The following is a 16,904-nucleotide window of genomic DNA, read 5'->3' on the forward strand; positions in this document are numbered from 1 at the left end:
CTCCTTGCTGAACCATGTCCAAGATCAAGGGCAGGGAAGTCAGGAGTCCTCCAGGGACATGTGGGTTCTGTTTCTGTGTTGACTCCTAAGGATCCTCCCATAGTCCTGAATGCCAAGGATCACCCAGGCTCAGCACAGCCAGCCCACAGCCGCTCCAGCTCTGCTGGGCCACCTTCCTATCCAAAGAAAAGACCCAGAACACAAAGTGCTGAGCAGGGCTCATGCCTACCACTCTGCTGGAAACTGAGGCCAGCACGCTTGGTGAGGGGGCTCGAGGGCTTCTTTGATTGTGACAGGGAGGGGCTTCAGCCTCTCGTCTTGGTTTCCTCACTCGTGTCCCCCAGGCTCAATTAAACCAGATCCCTTTTCAGGGCCGTTCTCAGTCTTTCCATCTGCAAAATGGAGACCATGGTCCTTATCTGGATGTCCCTCCTGGAGGTTGCTGTGAGGAGGGAGGAGGAAAGGCAGAGAGAGACAGGAAGCTTTCTTTTAACAACACTCACTCTCAGGCTGCCATGCTTCTACCTGCACCCCCCCCCCAAAAAAAAAGGGAGCTATCTCCAAGCACCTCCGTAAATTGCAGGCCAGCAAGGGAGCTTACTTCCTGACAGTTTCCAAACTACACTCAGCCTCCCTGCCTGGGTGCATTTCAGAGACTAAATTAGTTCATGTGATGGAAACAGCTTCAGAATTTCTGGGAAGACTTGCCCATCAACCAGGGGTGGTCGACAAACGCTGCATCCCTGGACAGGTGGAGGAGTGCTTTTGAGATGCTAGACCATGTTGCCCCAAATTTAAGTCCATTCTCTTTGCTGCCTCCGGGGTGTCCCTCTCACACAGGGGTTCAGAATCAAGCCATTTGGGCCTTTGATTCCACTGGTACCAGTAGCTTTTGGAAAGGGGATTAATTTTAATGTTGCCCCTTTTTGCTATGGAGGGTAGCCTCCCAGATCCTGGCTGGTGGCATTTCTCTGATGCAAACCCATCTTTGGTTTAAGCAGAGAGAGGTTGAGAGAGAAACCACTTCTTCCCTCCATCCTTTTTAAATTCTTCTTTTTTCCATCCTCAGCTCTAGTGCTTATCCGTGTATTCTTCTGCACTTGTTTCCCTAAGTGGCCTTGGAGTGACCTGAGTCGTTAGTGCTAATTAGTCCACCGGGACATATTGTCGCTGTCAGACCAGCATAGCAGAGAGGTCGGAAGCTGGTTGGGTAATACATCTCAGAGAGAAACAGCTTAATTTGCTGCCATGGTGTGAACTGCATGTTTGCACACACCCAGGGCCCACTGTGTTGGATTTTGTTGCATTTTGTCAAAATGCATTTCATTTTGACTCCCCAGCCTCTCTGGGAGCACAGCAGGACTATTATTCCTAGGATCAATTCCGGAGCCATGAGGTGTCCAGAGGGCCAGGGAATTTTGAAGTCACTGTGAAGCCAGGGTGGGCTGGGTGGCAACCTCCCCACCTCTGCAGGTGGAGGGAGGGGCTTCACCTCCGAGGCTTTGCCTGTGAACCAGACTTTGTTGCTTTCTCTGTGTGTGATGTTAGGCAAGTTTATTGTCTCTCTGGGCTCAAATGCCCTCTGTATAAAATAGGGGATGTTGCAAGATTTCTAGAAAGTACTGAAAGTAAACCCAGTATCCTCCCCTGGCACATAGCAGCTACTCAAGAATTTCCTCCTGCTCCACATAAGTAAGGGTCCCCAGGGAGGAGAGGCTCCCAGAATCCTCCAGGGTATATGTCCAAACATGCCACTGTCTTAATATTTCCTGTGAAAGTTTCTGTAACTTGAGACCTAGAGTCAAGATTTTGTTCCAGTTAAGATTTAGGGCAGACCTCTTAATATTCCACCTGGACTAAATAATAGGCCCACGCCATAGAGGTATCGGATTAAATGATTCAGGAGAAGTGCTGACTCAGAGCCCCGGGGCCATGATCTGCTGCTACCCCAGCGCACCCTGAGAAAGGATTCCTTATTTCATTTAATCAGAAAACCCAGTCATAGGGGAAGCAGTAGACTCATGATAAAACGGACTGTTCGTGGACATTATGTTGGCTTCCAGAACATTCTGGATTTTCAGTAGAATTGTTCTTAGAGGAATGACGAGCCAAAGAGGGTGTGCATCCATGCTGTGTGTAGCTGAGATAGAACTGACGGAAGATGTGCCTTGAGCACCAGTCCTTAATCAACACAGAACCACAGGTTTTTATTTTAAAAGAATAAGAATCCATGAATCTTGGGTCTTCTTCTCCCTTCTCCCTCCGTCCCTCCAGCCCCAGCTCTGCCTCCTGTCCTCTATTTTCCTACTTGGTGTAATAATAATCCAGCTTTGGCACAATCGCAAGCCCTGGTTGACATTTAAAAGTCTGAGATTAGCTGAGCATCAAATCTAGGACTCCAGCTCTGTTTCACCCTTTTCCTCCAACCTGAGATTGTTCTTGACAACTGTCACAACGGAGATGACCCATCCTCTCAGGTGGGTGTCTGGCTGTGACTTCAGTTGGAGGAAGAGGATGGGAGGGAAAAGGCGAGGGCAAGAGAGGAGCTAGAATGTGAGGGTCAGCATTTTCATTCAATCCCACGAGCCCTCACGGATGCCACCCACTATGTGCAGGGTGCTAGGCCAGTGGCAGTGACATCAGCTGCCAGGGTAGTCCAGGTAAATCACAGCAGGGAGAGGCACCTTTTCAGGGCCGAGGGATGAGGTCTTGTGATTCCCTTTGAAGGGGGGAAGACCAGAGCACCAGGAAGGAATATCATCAAACAAGATCATTCAAGGACTAACAACTAACTAGCCAGGAGGTGGGGGCACCAAAGGTCATTCATCATCAGCAGCCACCCTGGCACAACCACGTCATCACCAATGGCAGATAAACCTCCTCTGGCCTTTGGGGGTCTGCTCCATCCCTGGAGCACTCACTGTTCCAGAAAGGCAGCGCATGCGGCCGTGTCGGGTCAGCCAGCTCCATGACGGTCTACACAGGGGCTCTGGATGGCCGGCCAGCTTGTGGCAAAATGTTGCAGAGTTCTAGGTGCCAAGGCTGTGGACACCTGCCCACTTGGGTCGAGTCAGAAATGCCTTCTAGACACGTCCGATGCTTAACCCTTGTGTCTTCAGAGATTTGTGGATTTTATAGGACTTTCCCCTCTAGACAGAGTAACAAGGCCCAGGTCCTCCCAGTCCCCATGCTCTCTGGTGATATGACACCCCCACCCTGCCACCCCATCTCCTGCTGGCCTCTGAGTGGGCTAGACAGTGTCCCCAACTCAGGGCTCACCCCCTTGGGAGTGGCACTGCACCCCAGAGTCCTGCTGGCAGCCACACATTGCCGTCCTGTGCGCTTTGTCACAGTTGCTCTTCTCAGAGCCTGGCTATGTTCCATTGGCTGGAAGGCGTCCATTTCCCCAGCAGCACACCTTGCCCCGACCCACGCTGTTCTCCCTCCCCGCCCCACCCCCCAGAGGTCATTCTCTCCCACCATGTACACCCAACTGTGCACAGCCTCCTATTGTTTGCAGACTGTTTTTTGTGTGTTCACCAGTCCATCCCAGGTAGGTGGTGCCCGCCTTAAGTCCAGGGAGCCTCATTCCCCCTGGAGGGAGGACAAAAGGGGGTGCCAAAGTGGCTGGACTTTGGGGGTCCAAGGCACATGGCTTGGAATCCCCACTTGACCAAGTACACCTGTGTGATGTCGGGGGCCCTTTCCCTCAACCTGGGAAGCAGACTCATGGTTCCCGCCTCGGCCTCCATGGACCTCGTGTCTGTGCAGCACACTGCCCAGCCGTCCTCAGCCCCTCAGCTCAAACGCCACCTCCCCCTAAAGCCTTCTGAGATTTCTCTCCTCCTCCCCAGGGTCCCTGGCCCTTCCTTGTCAGGACAGATTTTCCAGCCTACTTTGTGTAGCAATGTCCATTTCAGAGCCCCCCACCTTCTAGGCTTGAGGATCACACATCATAGGAGCTTCCAAGATTTCATTACACCAAATAGTCCACCTAGACCAGGAGCTGTTCAAGGCCAGAGGGAGAGGCCCTGTCACCGTATTTGACTGACAAGGAGCCAGAGACCCGGAGAGCTGTGCCTCCCCCAGGCGTGTGGCAGAGCAGCCGCTGATGTGGATAAGCAGGGCTCCCAGGATGCCACGCTGCCTTCCCGGGGGTGGCCTGGGGCAGAGTGAGCCCTAAGCTGGGGGATGCGGAAAAGCCCTGCTGATGGGACTCAAAGCCAGTGAGAACTGCCAGGACACACAGACAGAAGTGCGTGAGCACACACACACACAACACACACTCTCATACATGCTTAAAGCCCAGTGAGAGCCTCCAGGATATGCAGACACAAATGCACACACACACACACATTCACACAACACACACTCCCACATATGCACACTCACACAATATATACTCCCATACAGACTCAAAGCCTAGTGAAAGCTGCCAGGACACAGACACGAGTGCACACACGTACACATACTCGCATAACACACCAACATACAGAGATACACACACTCACACAACACACCCTCATACAATACACACACTCATACATGTACTCACTCAACACACACTCCCATACACACCAAGGTACAGACACACACGATGGAGGCCAGGTCTGTGGTGAGGCACAGGGTGTGAAGTCTAAGGAGCCCCCACTCTCGGGCTCATTGAAGAGCCAGGTCAGCCCCGAGAGCCAGCACCTCTGTAAATTCTGTGCCCTGGACGCCTGGCTGTCCAGGTCTGCTGTCTGTGATACGCATTCACACCTACCCAGTTATACCCGCACTCATATACACCTGTGTCATACATACACACAAGCATACACGCGCATACAGTACTCACCCTCTCACACACAGAACCCCACATGCGTGTGCAGAACCCAGTCCTAGGTCTGTGGGCAATCAAGAGGAAACCCCAAGATGTCCCTAATTCAATTACAGGAGCAGTTGATGAGCCCTGACTGAGTTTACGACCCTGGACGTGGCAGGGAAATCGGGGTCCCAAAGTCTGGGGAGCCTGCCCTGTGCTGGGGATCAACCCTCGTCAGTCTAGCATGGGTTCACTGATGGTGACCTCCTTGTGGTTGAAACCTGTGCTTTGAGATCTCAGCAGAGAACCTCACTGTCCAGCCACGACCCTTGCAGGCACCCCAGTTAAATTATGGGGCATGGGTGGCTGTGGGGCCCTGCAGAGCCCTCGTTGTCAAATGAGACCCGGGGGTTGTCAGTCATTGGTTCGGGTCACTTGTCTGGCTGCAACACTTGGGATCTGGGGTTCCTGTGACTCTTCCCAGATGGGGACAGAGTTACCAAGCCGGTAGACCACAGCAGCAGGACTCACCTGGTCTAGAATCTGGCCTTTTGGTCCCCGAGGATGACCATAAAAAAGCGGATGGCTGAGGGCTGTCACTCGAGGGCCCCTCTGCCCAAGACATGAGAATATCCTCGCTCAGAAGCCCTGGGAGCTCTGCCCTGGCCCTTAGGAACTCACACACCCTTGTACAAAACCTGTGTGGAGAACAGGAGCAAGAACCACAGTCTCACGGATACCAACCCCATGCTTGCTGCAGGGAACTGATCATTATGAACACGTGGTACATCAGGAATGTGCACTTGGTCAACAACTGTTTGTATCTTTTCATAAATCAGGGATTCTCAAACAGTGTTTCCTTGCAGAGCTAGCAGAGGTGCCCACTCACTGCTATAGTGAAACAGTTAACAGTGGCAGGAAAAAGGACTTTCATGGATGAAATACCTTTGAGTTGAAGGTGTATTTTTTAAAAATTTAATGGCCCCTACCTCACATTTTCCTTAAGACCTAGGCTCTGATTTAGTAGCCCCTTCTAATTTTCACTATGTCGAGCTGACTATTTTGTGACATTCTTGGCAGAACAGGGTGTGTGACCCCCCAGAAGCCCCGACCCCTGGAAACAGCTGGGGTTGATGTGAAGCCGGAATTGCATGATGCCCACCGAGGGGCTATGATGTCCCCATCCTGTGAAATGTGAGGTCTTCGTGCCTGCATCAGAAGGCACCCTGATCATTTCCATCACCGAGAATTTATGTTGCCACCATCCAAAGAAAGAAATCAGGTCGCTGTGCCACCTCCTCTCATCTCTACTTTTCCTGCTAAGCCCCCTCCTTTCCAGGCACATGGTATAATATAGCACATGTGTGCTGATCATTTAAGAATCCAGTGGTTTTGTGGGTGGTAAGGACACACCCAGAAAAGGTAGGCTTCTGGGTCTGGGTCTCCTGTCACCCAGCATTGTTGGGCATGCATCCTCTTGCCCAACCCACCTTGTGAAGTTGCCCCTTTGTTTCATTCTCAGTTTCCCTTGCGCACACCTGGAACCATGGCACCTCTGCTTGAGATTTTCTCTGAAGATCCTGTCATCCATGGAATTTCTATCCAGTCACCTGTCTTAGTCGGCTCTAGCTGTTACAGCAAAATGCCATGGACTGGGTGGCTTAAACAACAGGCATTTATTTCTCACTGCTCTGGAGGTTGGAAGTCCAAGGTTAAGGTGCCAGTGTGGTCAGGCTCTGGTGAGGGCTCTCTTCCTGGCTTGAAGATGGCTGCCTTCTCACTGAGTCCTCCTGTGGGCTCTCCTCAGTGCAGGACCCTGGAGAGAGAGAGCTCTGCTGTCTCCTCCTCTCCTGAGAAAGATGCCAATCCCATCATGAGCGGCCCACCTTCACGACCTCATCTAACCTGCATCATCTCTCAAAGGCTTTATTTCCAAATCCTATCACGTTGGGAACAAGCATTTCACTGTATGCATTTGGGGGCGGAACACCAACATTCAGCCTATAACACCAGCTGTAGAAATCATATTTTTCTGCTTCTCAGCTGCACATACTATGGGGTCCACTCTCCGGAGCTGCCTCTTTTCCCTGTCCTCTATGGTCCTATGACAAACCTGTCTCCTCTCCTCCTGGCCTTTTTCTCTCCTAAGTGGGTACTCCGTATGGACTCTGTGTCTGGATCATGGCAGGTTTTACCCCATCTCCTAAGATGTCCCTTCCGTCTCTGGCTCTAACTCCCAGGCATACTTGCACTAGCCTGGCAGTGCACACCCCTCCCCACCCCCAAACTGTCTCAATTACTCCCCATTCTTATGACATGTTCTCCCCAATCATGTATCCCCTGGCTACAGAAGCCTTGAATTCTAACTCCCAAGTTGTCTCAAAGGGCCTTGTGACTACTATTCAGTTCAGTAAGTAAACATCCACCAAGCCCTTCAGTATAGTGGGCGCGGAGGTAGGCTTCAGGGTTACAGGACTCAAGAGACCGCCCCTCTGCCTTCATGCTGACATTCTAGAGAGAAAAGAAAAGCAAATTAGACTTTTAGCCACCAGCAAAGAGAGAAAGGAAAGGCTTTGGTCCAGAGAGACGCAAAATGCTGAGCTGGTGGGAGGGAGGAGGCGTGCTGGGCTGTGAGTGGTGGTGGTGGGACCCTGCCTTCAGATGGGGCAGGAATCCCCCAGGGGCCCTGGGAGGGACCAGCAGAGCAGAGATGAGACATCCTGGGAGTGTGTGCAGGTTCCCAAGTGCAGGGTCAGCCCTAGGCAAAGGGGACTGCAATAGGAAGACAAGTAGAGTTCATACATACTCTGGGGGGCTGGGGTCAGAGAAGCCACCGAAGGTGTCCATCCTAACCCTGCTGTCCATCAAAGCCTGGGTCAAGGGCACTCAGTGTATATGTGAATACCTGCCTCCACTTCACACTCCCCTTGACACTGATTTCTGTATTCCTTTTATTTCTCTTGCTAGATCCACGGACCTGTTTACTCTGTCCTACCTGGGCTTTGTGATGTTTTTATTCTGTGGAACAGCTTGGCAGTAATCTGTGATTGCTAGATGAGTCACATTATCAAAACGTTCTGATTTCGTGCCTTTCCCAGCCCTGTTCCAGAGAATCTTAGCCTGGTGATTTTCCGAAAGAATCTTAGAGTCCGGCTCACCCTCCCTTTGAATCCAATCATTAACTGGCATCTGTGGGCAGATGGCTGGTGTACAATCCGAGAAGATTCTATCCCACCCACTTGACCTCATTCCTCACTATTTCCGTATGCAAACCCATGTTCCAGCCAACTAGTCTTTGTTTACAAAACATGCCGTGTACATTGCCACCTCTTTGCCTTTGCCCCCTTGGTGGCAGCTGCCTGGAACCTCGTCCCCACCCCCATGCCATGACCAAGCTCTACTCAAGTTCCACGTCCTCCACCAGACCCCCTCTGATGCCCTCCATGTTTAGTGACCATCACATCTGACTGCCTGCTGCACCGACATCTGAACTAGAGTAAGAATTCTTTTCATTCTCTCCATAGCCCAGCACTTTTCATAAAATCCTGTATGGAGGGAGTGGTCTGCAAATCTCTAGACAGTTTTCACCTAATCCCCCAGTAAGACTTTCATTGTCTTACTTGTTGACCTACCTCAGTCCATTTGGATCTTGATCTTTTCACATGATAATGGCTGTAATGACTCTACTATTTTCTCTATAATAAGTGGCCACTCTGGGTCTGAAGACAGAGGGAAAACAGCCATTTGGGGAAACTGATGCAGCCAGGATTGCCCAAAGATGCCCCCACTAGGACACCTTCCTGATCCTGTCCCATCTTGCTGGCTTGAACTCAGATGCAGGGTGGCAAGGCAGGGAACAAGGGACCACTGGAAGTCACACACACTGGCAGGCAGAGGCAATACTGACCCAGCAGGGGGCCTTCCTGGGAGATGTTAGGTATCACTGGGCAGGGTGGTTGACCAGATTTAGGATGCATCTGGGAGGACCAGTAGGTATGAGATTCTGTAGGCTAGGGAAAAAAAAAAATTCCCTGAACAGTATCTGGCACATAGTAGATATAGGCTAGATGTTTAACAAATATTTGCCAAGTGAAAAAAACTTTTTGAAAATTTGCTCTATACAGATGTTTCTCGAGAGTGGTCCCTAGTGAATCAGCAGAAGCTCCTGGGGCTCTGTTCATACGTATGGGGCCAGAATTCCCACTGTGGCACATCAGGATTGGTGGCATCTCTGGAGCACTGGAATGTGGGTTTGATACTGGAGCACAGTGGGCTAAGGATCCACATTATGTAGGTCAGATCTGATCTCTGGCCCAGGAACTCCAGATGCCGAGAAGCAGAGAAAGGAAAAAGAGAGAGAGAGAGAGAGAGAGAGAGAGAGAGAGAAAGAGAGAAAGAGAGAAAGAAAGAAAGAAGGAAGGAAGGAAGGAAGGAGGGAAGGAAGGAAGGGAGAGAGGGAGGGAGGAAGAAAAAAAAAATGCGGGTCCCTGAAATCTGCATCCTTCACAGGCTTCCCATGATGCTGCTATAGATCAGCATCTGAGAACCACGGGTCTAGAATCAGCCCACCTTAAGCCCCACCAGAGGTCTCTCCACATGGAGCCTCTCATGCCAGCCTTCTGAAGAGACAGCTCTTCTCCCTGCCCTCCCCCCTCAACCCCCCAGAAATTCCCCATCTGGCTGTGGGAAGAAGTGGGTCACACTCGGGTGTGGTCTCAGCTCTGCTCCTAACTGGCCGTGCACGAGCCACTCACCTTCCAAGATGGCGTCTTCATCTACAAGACGGGCTCAAATTGGGAGTTCCCATTGTGGCGCAGTGGAAGTGAATCCAACTAGCATCCACAAGGATGCAAATCCGATCCCTGGCCTCACTCAGTGGGTTAAAGGATCTGGTGTTGCCATGAGCTGTGGTATAGGTTGCAGATGTGGCTCAGATCCAGTGCTGCTGTGGCTGGGGTGTAGGCCAGCAGCCGTAGCTCAGATTCAACCCCTAGCCTGGGAACGTCCATATGCTGCAAATTCGGCCCTAAAAAGACAAAAAACAGACCAAAAAATGGGCAAAAACTGCCACCCCCTTCTCTCCCACAGAGTTGTGAAAACCCATCCCAGAGTTGTTGTGAGGTAACCAAGACCCAGTTGATATTTGTGGAATTGGATTAAATTTCAGAATCACTTGCCTGACGGCACTTTGAAAGGGCTCAGCAAATGGTAGGTGAGTTCAGACCCAACCTTTAGACTGGATCCAGAAAGTTCTTGAAAGGAGGAGAAGCCTGGAAGTCTTAGTGGACTGAGGGGAACATGGTCTGGCTGGGCAAGCAGGATGGACACTTATGAGAGGCTTTGCTGTGTTGATACGTTGATGCTCTTGCATTTAAGAAAAATTTGCCACAGGATGGAAGGATTGGAAATGGATCAGGATGGTGGCTCTGTGGGCAGATGGCGCGAGAAGCTGGTGCATGAAAAGAGGGTCAGATGCTAGAAAGCCTTTGCTTTGAGCTTGCTTTCTGCTGAGAAGTCACTTGGGGAGGCAGGCAGACACCCAGAAGAGCAGCCCAAGCTGGTTTCCCCAAGCCTTCCATGTCCTGCTCAAAGCTAGAAGCTTGTTGATCTGCACATTTGTTTCTGGGGCTGCCTAACAAAGTACCACAATCTTGGGAACTTCGCAACAGTATTGTCTGGTGGTTCAGGAGGCTGGAGGTCTGAGATCAAGGTGGGCAGGGTTGGTTCCTCCTGAGGGCTGAGAGGGAGACTGTTCCACACTGCTTCTGGGGGTCCGGCCATGTGCTGGCTGGTTGCATCATGACTCCAGGCTTCACATGGGATTCTCCCTGTGGTCAGGTTTCCCCCTTTAAAAGGCCATGGCCACTCTGGATTAGGGCCCCCAATGGCCTGATCATAACTTGATCATCTGCAAAGACCCTGTTTCCATATAAGGTCACATTCTGAAGTACAGGGGTTTAGGACCACCATGTGGGAGTTTGGAGGGACCTGATTCAATGCATAACAATCTGAGTGTTGCAGCTGGTTGATCTGGCTCAGAACCTGGCCCCCCACCGCCCCTGCCTCACTCCAAGTGCCACCAGTTATAGGAGCCCTGGTTTGGGACTGAGAGAGGGAGGAGAAACCAACACATGTTCCCTTTGGAGCCTTTCTTGTTGCTCACAGGCCCGTACCCCCACAGAGGAAGGGACTCTGCTTCCCAAACCCAGGACCCTCAGAAAAGAGTTTCAAGATTGGATTCAGGAGTTCCCATTGTGGCTCAGCAGGTTAAGAACTAGGATCCCTAAGGATGAGGGTTTGATCCCTGGCCTCACTCAGTGGATTAAGGATCCAGCATTGCTGCAAGCTGCAGTGTAGGTCATAGACGGGGCTTGGACCTGGCATTGCTGTGGTTGTGGTGAGGGCCTGCAGCTGCAGCTCTGATATAACCCCTAGCCCAGGAAATTCCATATGCTGTGGGCGTGACCCTAAAAAAAAAAAAAAAAAAAAGTGTCCTGTTCACCACACAAGAAAAGCAAAAGACAAGCAATCTGAATAGAAGACTAACACTTTTTCAGGGTGTGCCTGGGCTCAGAACAGATTCTGTTCAGTCCCCCTCAGTCTTCTTTGCATTCTTCCAAGATGGCCCCAGTTGAGACAGTGCTGAGGTCCCAAAGGGCCCACTTGGGAGGATGGGAACTTAGGTCAGAAAACATGAGCTCTGGAGTTCCCTGGCGGCTTGGCAGGTAAGGATCTGGCATTGTCACTGCAGCAGCTTGGGTTGTTGCTGTGGTGCTGGTTTGATCCCTGGCCCTGGAACTTCCAGATGCCCCCCCCCCAAAAAAAGTGAGTCCTGCCCTGGCTATACTGTGTGTGACATAGACAGGTGGCCTCTCTGGCCAGAGACAATCTCAGAAGTGCCCCAGAGTCTGGCCCCCCCAGGATGCTCCACATGCGTCGCCTCACTAGCCGTCCCCAGAGCCCCTCACTCCAACGTACTGCGGGTCACGCACAGCCCACGGGGCCCATTTTGTGCACGTCCATCTTCTTTCCACTTGCCACCTCTGGGCTGCCCCCTAGTAGTTCCCTCCCTGGCAAAGTTGCCCCACGGTCCCCACAGAGCTCTCACTGTGCCCCCTTCTGGCAGTTTTCAGCCCGAGGGCAGTCCCAGGGTTGTGGATATCAGGACTAAAAGTACAGTAGGAGTTCTCATGAGGTTCAGTAACAAACAGTTAGTATCCATGAGGACTCAGGTTCAATCCTGGCCTCGCTCAGTGGGTTAAGAATCCTGCGTTGCTGTGGCCACGGCCGGCAGCTGCAGCTCTAATTCAACCCCTAGCCTGGGAACTTCCATGTGCCGTGAATGTGGCCCTAAAAAAAAAACAAAAACAAACAAACAAACAAACAAAGGGCAGTAAAGACTATCTGCTCCCTCGTGCCAGACGAGGACACCGAGGCACAGACAGACAGACAGACCAGCAGGGTCCCCGGTGTCGGGACCCAGGTCTCCTCGACCTCAGCAGTGTCACTTCCTCCCCTGACACCACAGCCTACAGGCTGAGTCTGTCCCCCTCTGTGCCTGCCTGTTTTCCCCAGAGGCTTTTAGTGTATAATCCCCTTTGCAGCCATGCCAGTTCTGGGGAACCAGCTCCCCACAGGTGTGGAAAACACAGACACGCAGTTTTGTCACAGATTTTGTTCGGTGTGTCAGGCTCAAAAGAGCACTTCTTCATTTGTTTCTACCAGTTTCACTCCTCAGGGCGGCCAGGCTCCTTCCTGTCCCCACAACCAGGCCTGAGGACTCTGTACACCCCCCCCCCCTGCACACACACACACACAAAGGACCTTTCTAACTATGTCTAGTGCTCAAGCCCCCTTTCCAGTCAGTCACTTCTCTTTTTTTTTTCTTTTCATTTTTTTTTATTAAAGTATAGTTGATATGCAATTCCTTCAATTTCTTCTGTACAGCAATGTGACCCAGCGACACATACACATACATTCTATTTTATTATATTTTTTGTCTTTTTAGGGCTGCACCTGCGGCATATGAAAGTTTCCAGGCTCGAATCAGAGCTACACCTGCCGGCCTATGCCACAGCCACAGCAATGCAGGATCCAAGGCGACTCTACAACCTACACCACAGCTCATGGCAACACCAGATCCTTAACCCACTGAGCGAGGCCAGGGATCGAACCTGCATCCTCGTGGATACTAGTCAGATTCGTTTTCCCTGAGCCACGACAGAAATGCCTTTGTGTGTGTGTGTGTGTGTGTGTGTGTGTGTGTGTGTGTGTGTGTGTGTACTATCTTCCCTCATATTCTAACCCAAGAGACTCGGTGCAGTTCCCTTACCTTAGTTAAGGTCCAGGAGCATAGAATCTCAGTTTGAGAGAATCTTAAAGATCATTTAGTTCAACCCTCTAGGTGAGGCAAGAACCCCCCTTCTCTACTTTTGGGATTCCACTTATACTCCAGATGCCCACGTTCCTCTGGCGTCTCCATCACCAAGTGACCCCACCTCAGCAGCTGCCCTCCCCCACCTTCCTCCCCACACCCTGCATTCTCTTCCCACCACAGAACCTTCTAGCTACTTCTCTGTTTTCTCCCCCGCCCATCTCTGGGTGAGTTTTAATCAGTGTCCACAAGCCCCACATTTATAACACGATAACTCCGAGGGGTAGAACCTAGTAGAACGTTATAACCTATGTCATAGGAATATGGATTATATATGATCCACCTTCGTCCCCACCACACACACTCATACACACAGAAATGACACACTCATACACACAGAAATGCACACACACACACACACACACACACCCCACCATAAATATTCCACGAGGTTCTAGAAAGACTTGAAGGAGCTAGTGTTCGTGGATGGAGTTTAAAACTTTAATGTTCTATAAGGTGTCAGAGATGATTAACCTCTAAGTTTCTCAAGGGCAAGAACTATGTCTTCAACTCAGAAACCATCTCCCCACATACACACGGCCTGGAATATGATTCAATATAGAGTGAGTGCTCGTGGAATTAAAATCTAATGATCTGAAAACTGCTTTAATATTGACCTGTTTAAAAAAAAACAGCATTCATATCCTCAGGACTCTGACCCTGGGGGGGACTGAAGGGTTAGCCCAGTGGTTTGTGCAGATGCTGGACTTCCAGGCACAGGTTCAGTGGGTGCTCACACCCCTGCCTCACGTTCTCCACTCTCCCCCAAGTGCAGCCGCCCTGGCCTTTTCTACTGCAGCCCCAGGTGTGTGAGGCTAGGGGTCTGGAGGCACCTGAGAGGCCCGCTGCAAAGGCACTGACAATGACCTCTAGGGACCTCCAATAAGCACTGGGAAGTTCCATTCACAGTCTCTGAACGGAACTTCATGTTTCATCAATTAAATCATAAATACATTTATGACCTTGCAATAAATATTTATTGACCATCTACTGAGTGGATGTCAAGTCTTGGGCAATGGCCAGAGGAACTTTTTAAAAATACAGACACCATGCCAAGAGATTCTGATTGAACTGACCAGAGGTGGGAAGTGTCTGTACAGCCCAGGTATTTTAGCAGGCAGCCAGGGCAGGACATGCCGCTCCCTTTCCTGCAAAACAAGCCTGTCCAGACAGGACATTGCACCTGCCCACAAGGAACCCAGAGTCTAGGGGGCAGGCAGAACACCGGCCTCAGGAAAGGCCCGCTATGAGACAGGTGAAGGGCTGCGGAACAGGATGGTGGATGGGAAGGTTGGGAAGGTTGGGTAAGTTCCTGAGAGCCGGCCCAGGGGGGCTTTGTCACTGAAACATGATGGCCAGGGAGTGGGGTGCCTTTGAGCCACCCCAAAACCACAGCCACAGAGAGGAGGCTTCGCCTGTTCAGGACAGGGAGGGAGTGTGTTTCCAGATGGGGAAACAGAGGAGAGACAGTGCCCACTCTCGGTCACAGGGAGAAAGTGGACTGATGCTGTTCGGTTTACCAGAACATTCTCAGTTGGGATCTGAGAACGCTGGCGGAAGCCTCCAAAAGTCTTTGAGACAGCCCCCAAAGGGAACCTAGCCAGAGGACCCTTGTATCCTGTGCCACTTGCCTCCCACTCTGTAGCCTCTGTGTTCCAAGCCTTCCAGACTGGCTCGGGGAAAAGGCAAGGCTTCTTATCCAGCACTTTTCTCAGGGAGCTTAGAGGTCTACTGACATTAACAAGCTCCATCCCTGGACACCCACGCCCTGGGTCCCTTCCTGGGAGGGAGGTGACAGGGTTAATCTAGGGGCTAAGGGAGGTGGAGAAAGGCCTTGAAACTTCACAGGGAAAGCCAATCGGATTAATAGAAGAAGAGAGAGGGGGGTAGACCATTAGGAAGACAAAGAGAAAATCATGCTGGAGCAATAGAAAGGGAAATCTAATATCAACTAGGGAAAAATAAATGGAGATTAGGGCAAACAAATTAGCTTTAATGGGTTCAATGCTAATACAAGAATAACAGCCGAGCTGTGAATGCCTTTGAGGGGAAGATGGGATGAAGAACCAGAGCAGTCATGCAGGCAATAAAGACAACGCAGGAGGGGGCATTGGCCGAGGGAGGAGGGGGGATGGTAGAGAGAAGGGAAAGCTCGGGGTGAAGAGCTGGGGGTGCGGTCTGCTGTCCTGGAGGTGAGGGACAGACGGGGACAGGGAAGGGGCTGAGAGGAGCAGAGGTGATCGGCAAGGAATGGAAACAGAAGCAAGCAAGACCATGGGGAGAGACTGAGGATGGAGGAATAAAAACCAGAGCAGGAAAGACTGGGATGGATGGAGACAAAGAGAAGGGAGAAGGATAAACCCACGTGGGAAGGGGCCGGCGAGGGCATGTATACAATGGAATTAGGCTCCTTCTACAACTAAAGAAAGTCTTACCAAAAGAAAAATCAGGCCCCAACCAAATAGAAAAACCCCACGAGGACTCAAGTGGCCTCTGCAGTGCAGCCATGCTTGGGAGGTGACCTGAAGATGGCTTTGCCCTCAGAGAAGGATCTGACTATCCATCCAGAAGGACCACAGGCTACCAGGGGCCTGACTCTCCGTTCTGCCCCTTTGTAATGATGCAGCCTTGGGCAAGTTACAGACCGTCTCTGCTCTCATCGCCACATCTGTAAAGTGGGGATGATGTGCTGATATGAGAAGAGAAGGAGAAGATGCTTAGCTTGGAGAGCTGAGTCTGGCTCCAGTGGGCACCCCTCCTACCATGCTGGCTGCCAGCCTTGACTTGTGGGGTGGTGGTAGGAGAATACTGAAAATAGCCGTTGCTTGCTTCCTTCTTCCCTCTTTCCTCTTCTTCTAAGTCCAACATTGCTAAAATACCAGCCACATTTGGCCCTTTCCTAGCTGAAGGTGAATCCAGGGGAATCCTTTTTATACCCGATCCCGACCCCGTCTCCAGCCTTCCCAGCCTCCCTAGCCTCCCTCCCTGTTGGAGATGAAAGGCTGGGGCTACTAGACCTGGGATGGGGTAGGAGCACAATGAATAGGTCCCCGAGGTCAAGGAGCCAGTCCAGGCCACAGCTTGGACAAGTTGTGACCTGGGCCAGAGCTAAGGCAGTGCTGGATCCTTGACCCACTGCACCGGCGGGGATCGAACCTCCACCATCTCAAGGACAACTCTGGATCCTTAACCTGATGCACCACAGTAGGAACTCCTGAAGAAAGGCTTTTTAAATTATCCGCAGTAGGGAACAAGGACCTAATATACAGCACAGGGAAATCTACTCAATACTACATGAAAACCTAAAATGGGAAAAGAATCTGAAAAGGAATGGACATATGTATACGTGTAACTGAACGAATCATTTTGTTGTACACCCGAAACAACATTGTGAGTCGACTATATTCTGATAAAATTAAATAATAAATATTTTTTAAAAATAATGAGGCTAACATCTCCCACCCTCCGAGCTGATCTCTAACGCAAGAGCATCTGAGGAAGCCTAGCTTCTTACCTCTGATTCCGAGGGCTCTGGGGGCCCTCAGATTTGCCAGGACTTCAGCATGTAGGAGGTTGGTCTTCATGGCCTCACTACCTGGGGGCCTCATAGGCTGTGTGAAAATACATGGAGGCCCTGTGAGAGAGTGACCAACAGATCTGGAGAAT

The 16,904-nt window shown here is 51.1% G+C and overlaps 1 protein-coding gene and 1 long non-coding RNA gene across 24 annotated transcripts in view; one reads left to right on the forward strand and one right to left on the reverse strand.

Annotated features, from left to right (window-relative positions):
• The window catches only part of PAX8 (paired box 8), a 60,953-nt gene that overhangs the window by 6,674 nt on the left and 37,375 nt on the right, over positions 1–16,904 (forward strand). The window lies entirely within an intron of this gene.
• LOC146396255 (uncharacterized) overlaps positions 6,462–16,904 on the reverse strand; it is a 31,069-nt gene continuing 20,626 nt past the window's right edge. For 3 of the 13 annotated variants that reach the window (XR_014825788.1, XR_014825782.1, XR_014825786.1), the window contains 3 exons: positions 16,753–16,849; positions 8,437–8,523; positions 6,462–6,620 (listed from right to left, as the gene is read on the reverse strand). This is a non-coding gene — a long non-coding RNA (uncharacterized LOC146396255). Of the gene's footprint in view, positions 6,621–8,436; positions 8,524–8,711; positions 8,815–16,752; positions 16,873–16,904 lie in introns of all 13 variants that reach the window. The other 10 variants (XR_014825791.1, XR_014825779.1, XR_014825783.1 and 7 more) reach the window with 7 other exon arrangements.

Source organism: Sus scrofa, chromosome 14 (genome assembly GCF_054392235.1).
Source record: "Sus scrofa isolate SSC_HxYL_T2T_F1_AM1 chromosome 14, Sscrofa_HxYL_maternal_Yorkshire_Landrace_v2.0, whole genome shotgun sequence".
Lineage (NCBI taxonomy): Eukaryota > Metazoa > Chordata > Mammalia > Artiodactyla > Suidae > Sus > Sus scrofa.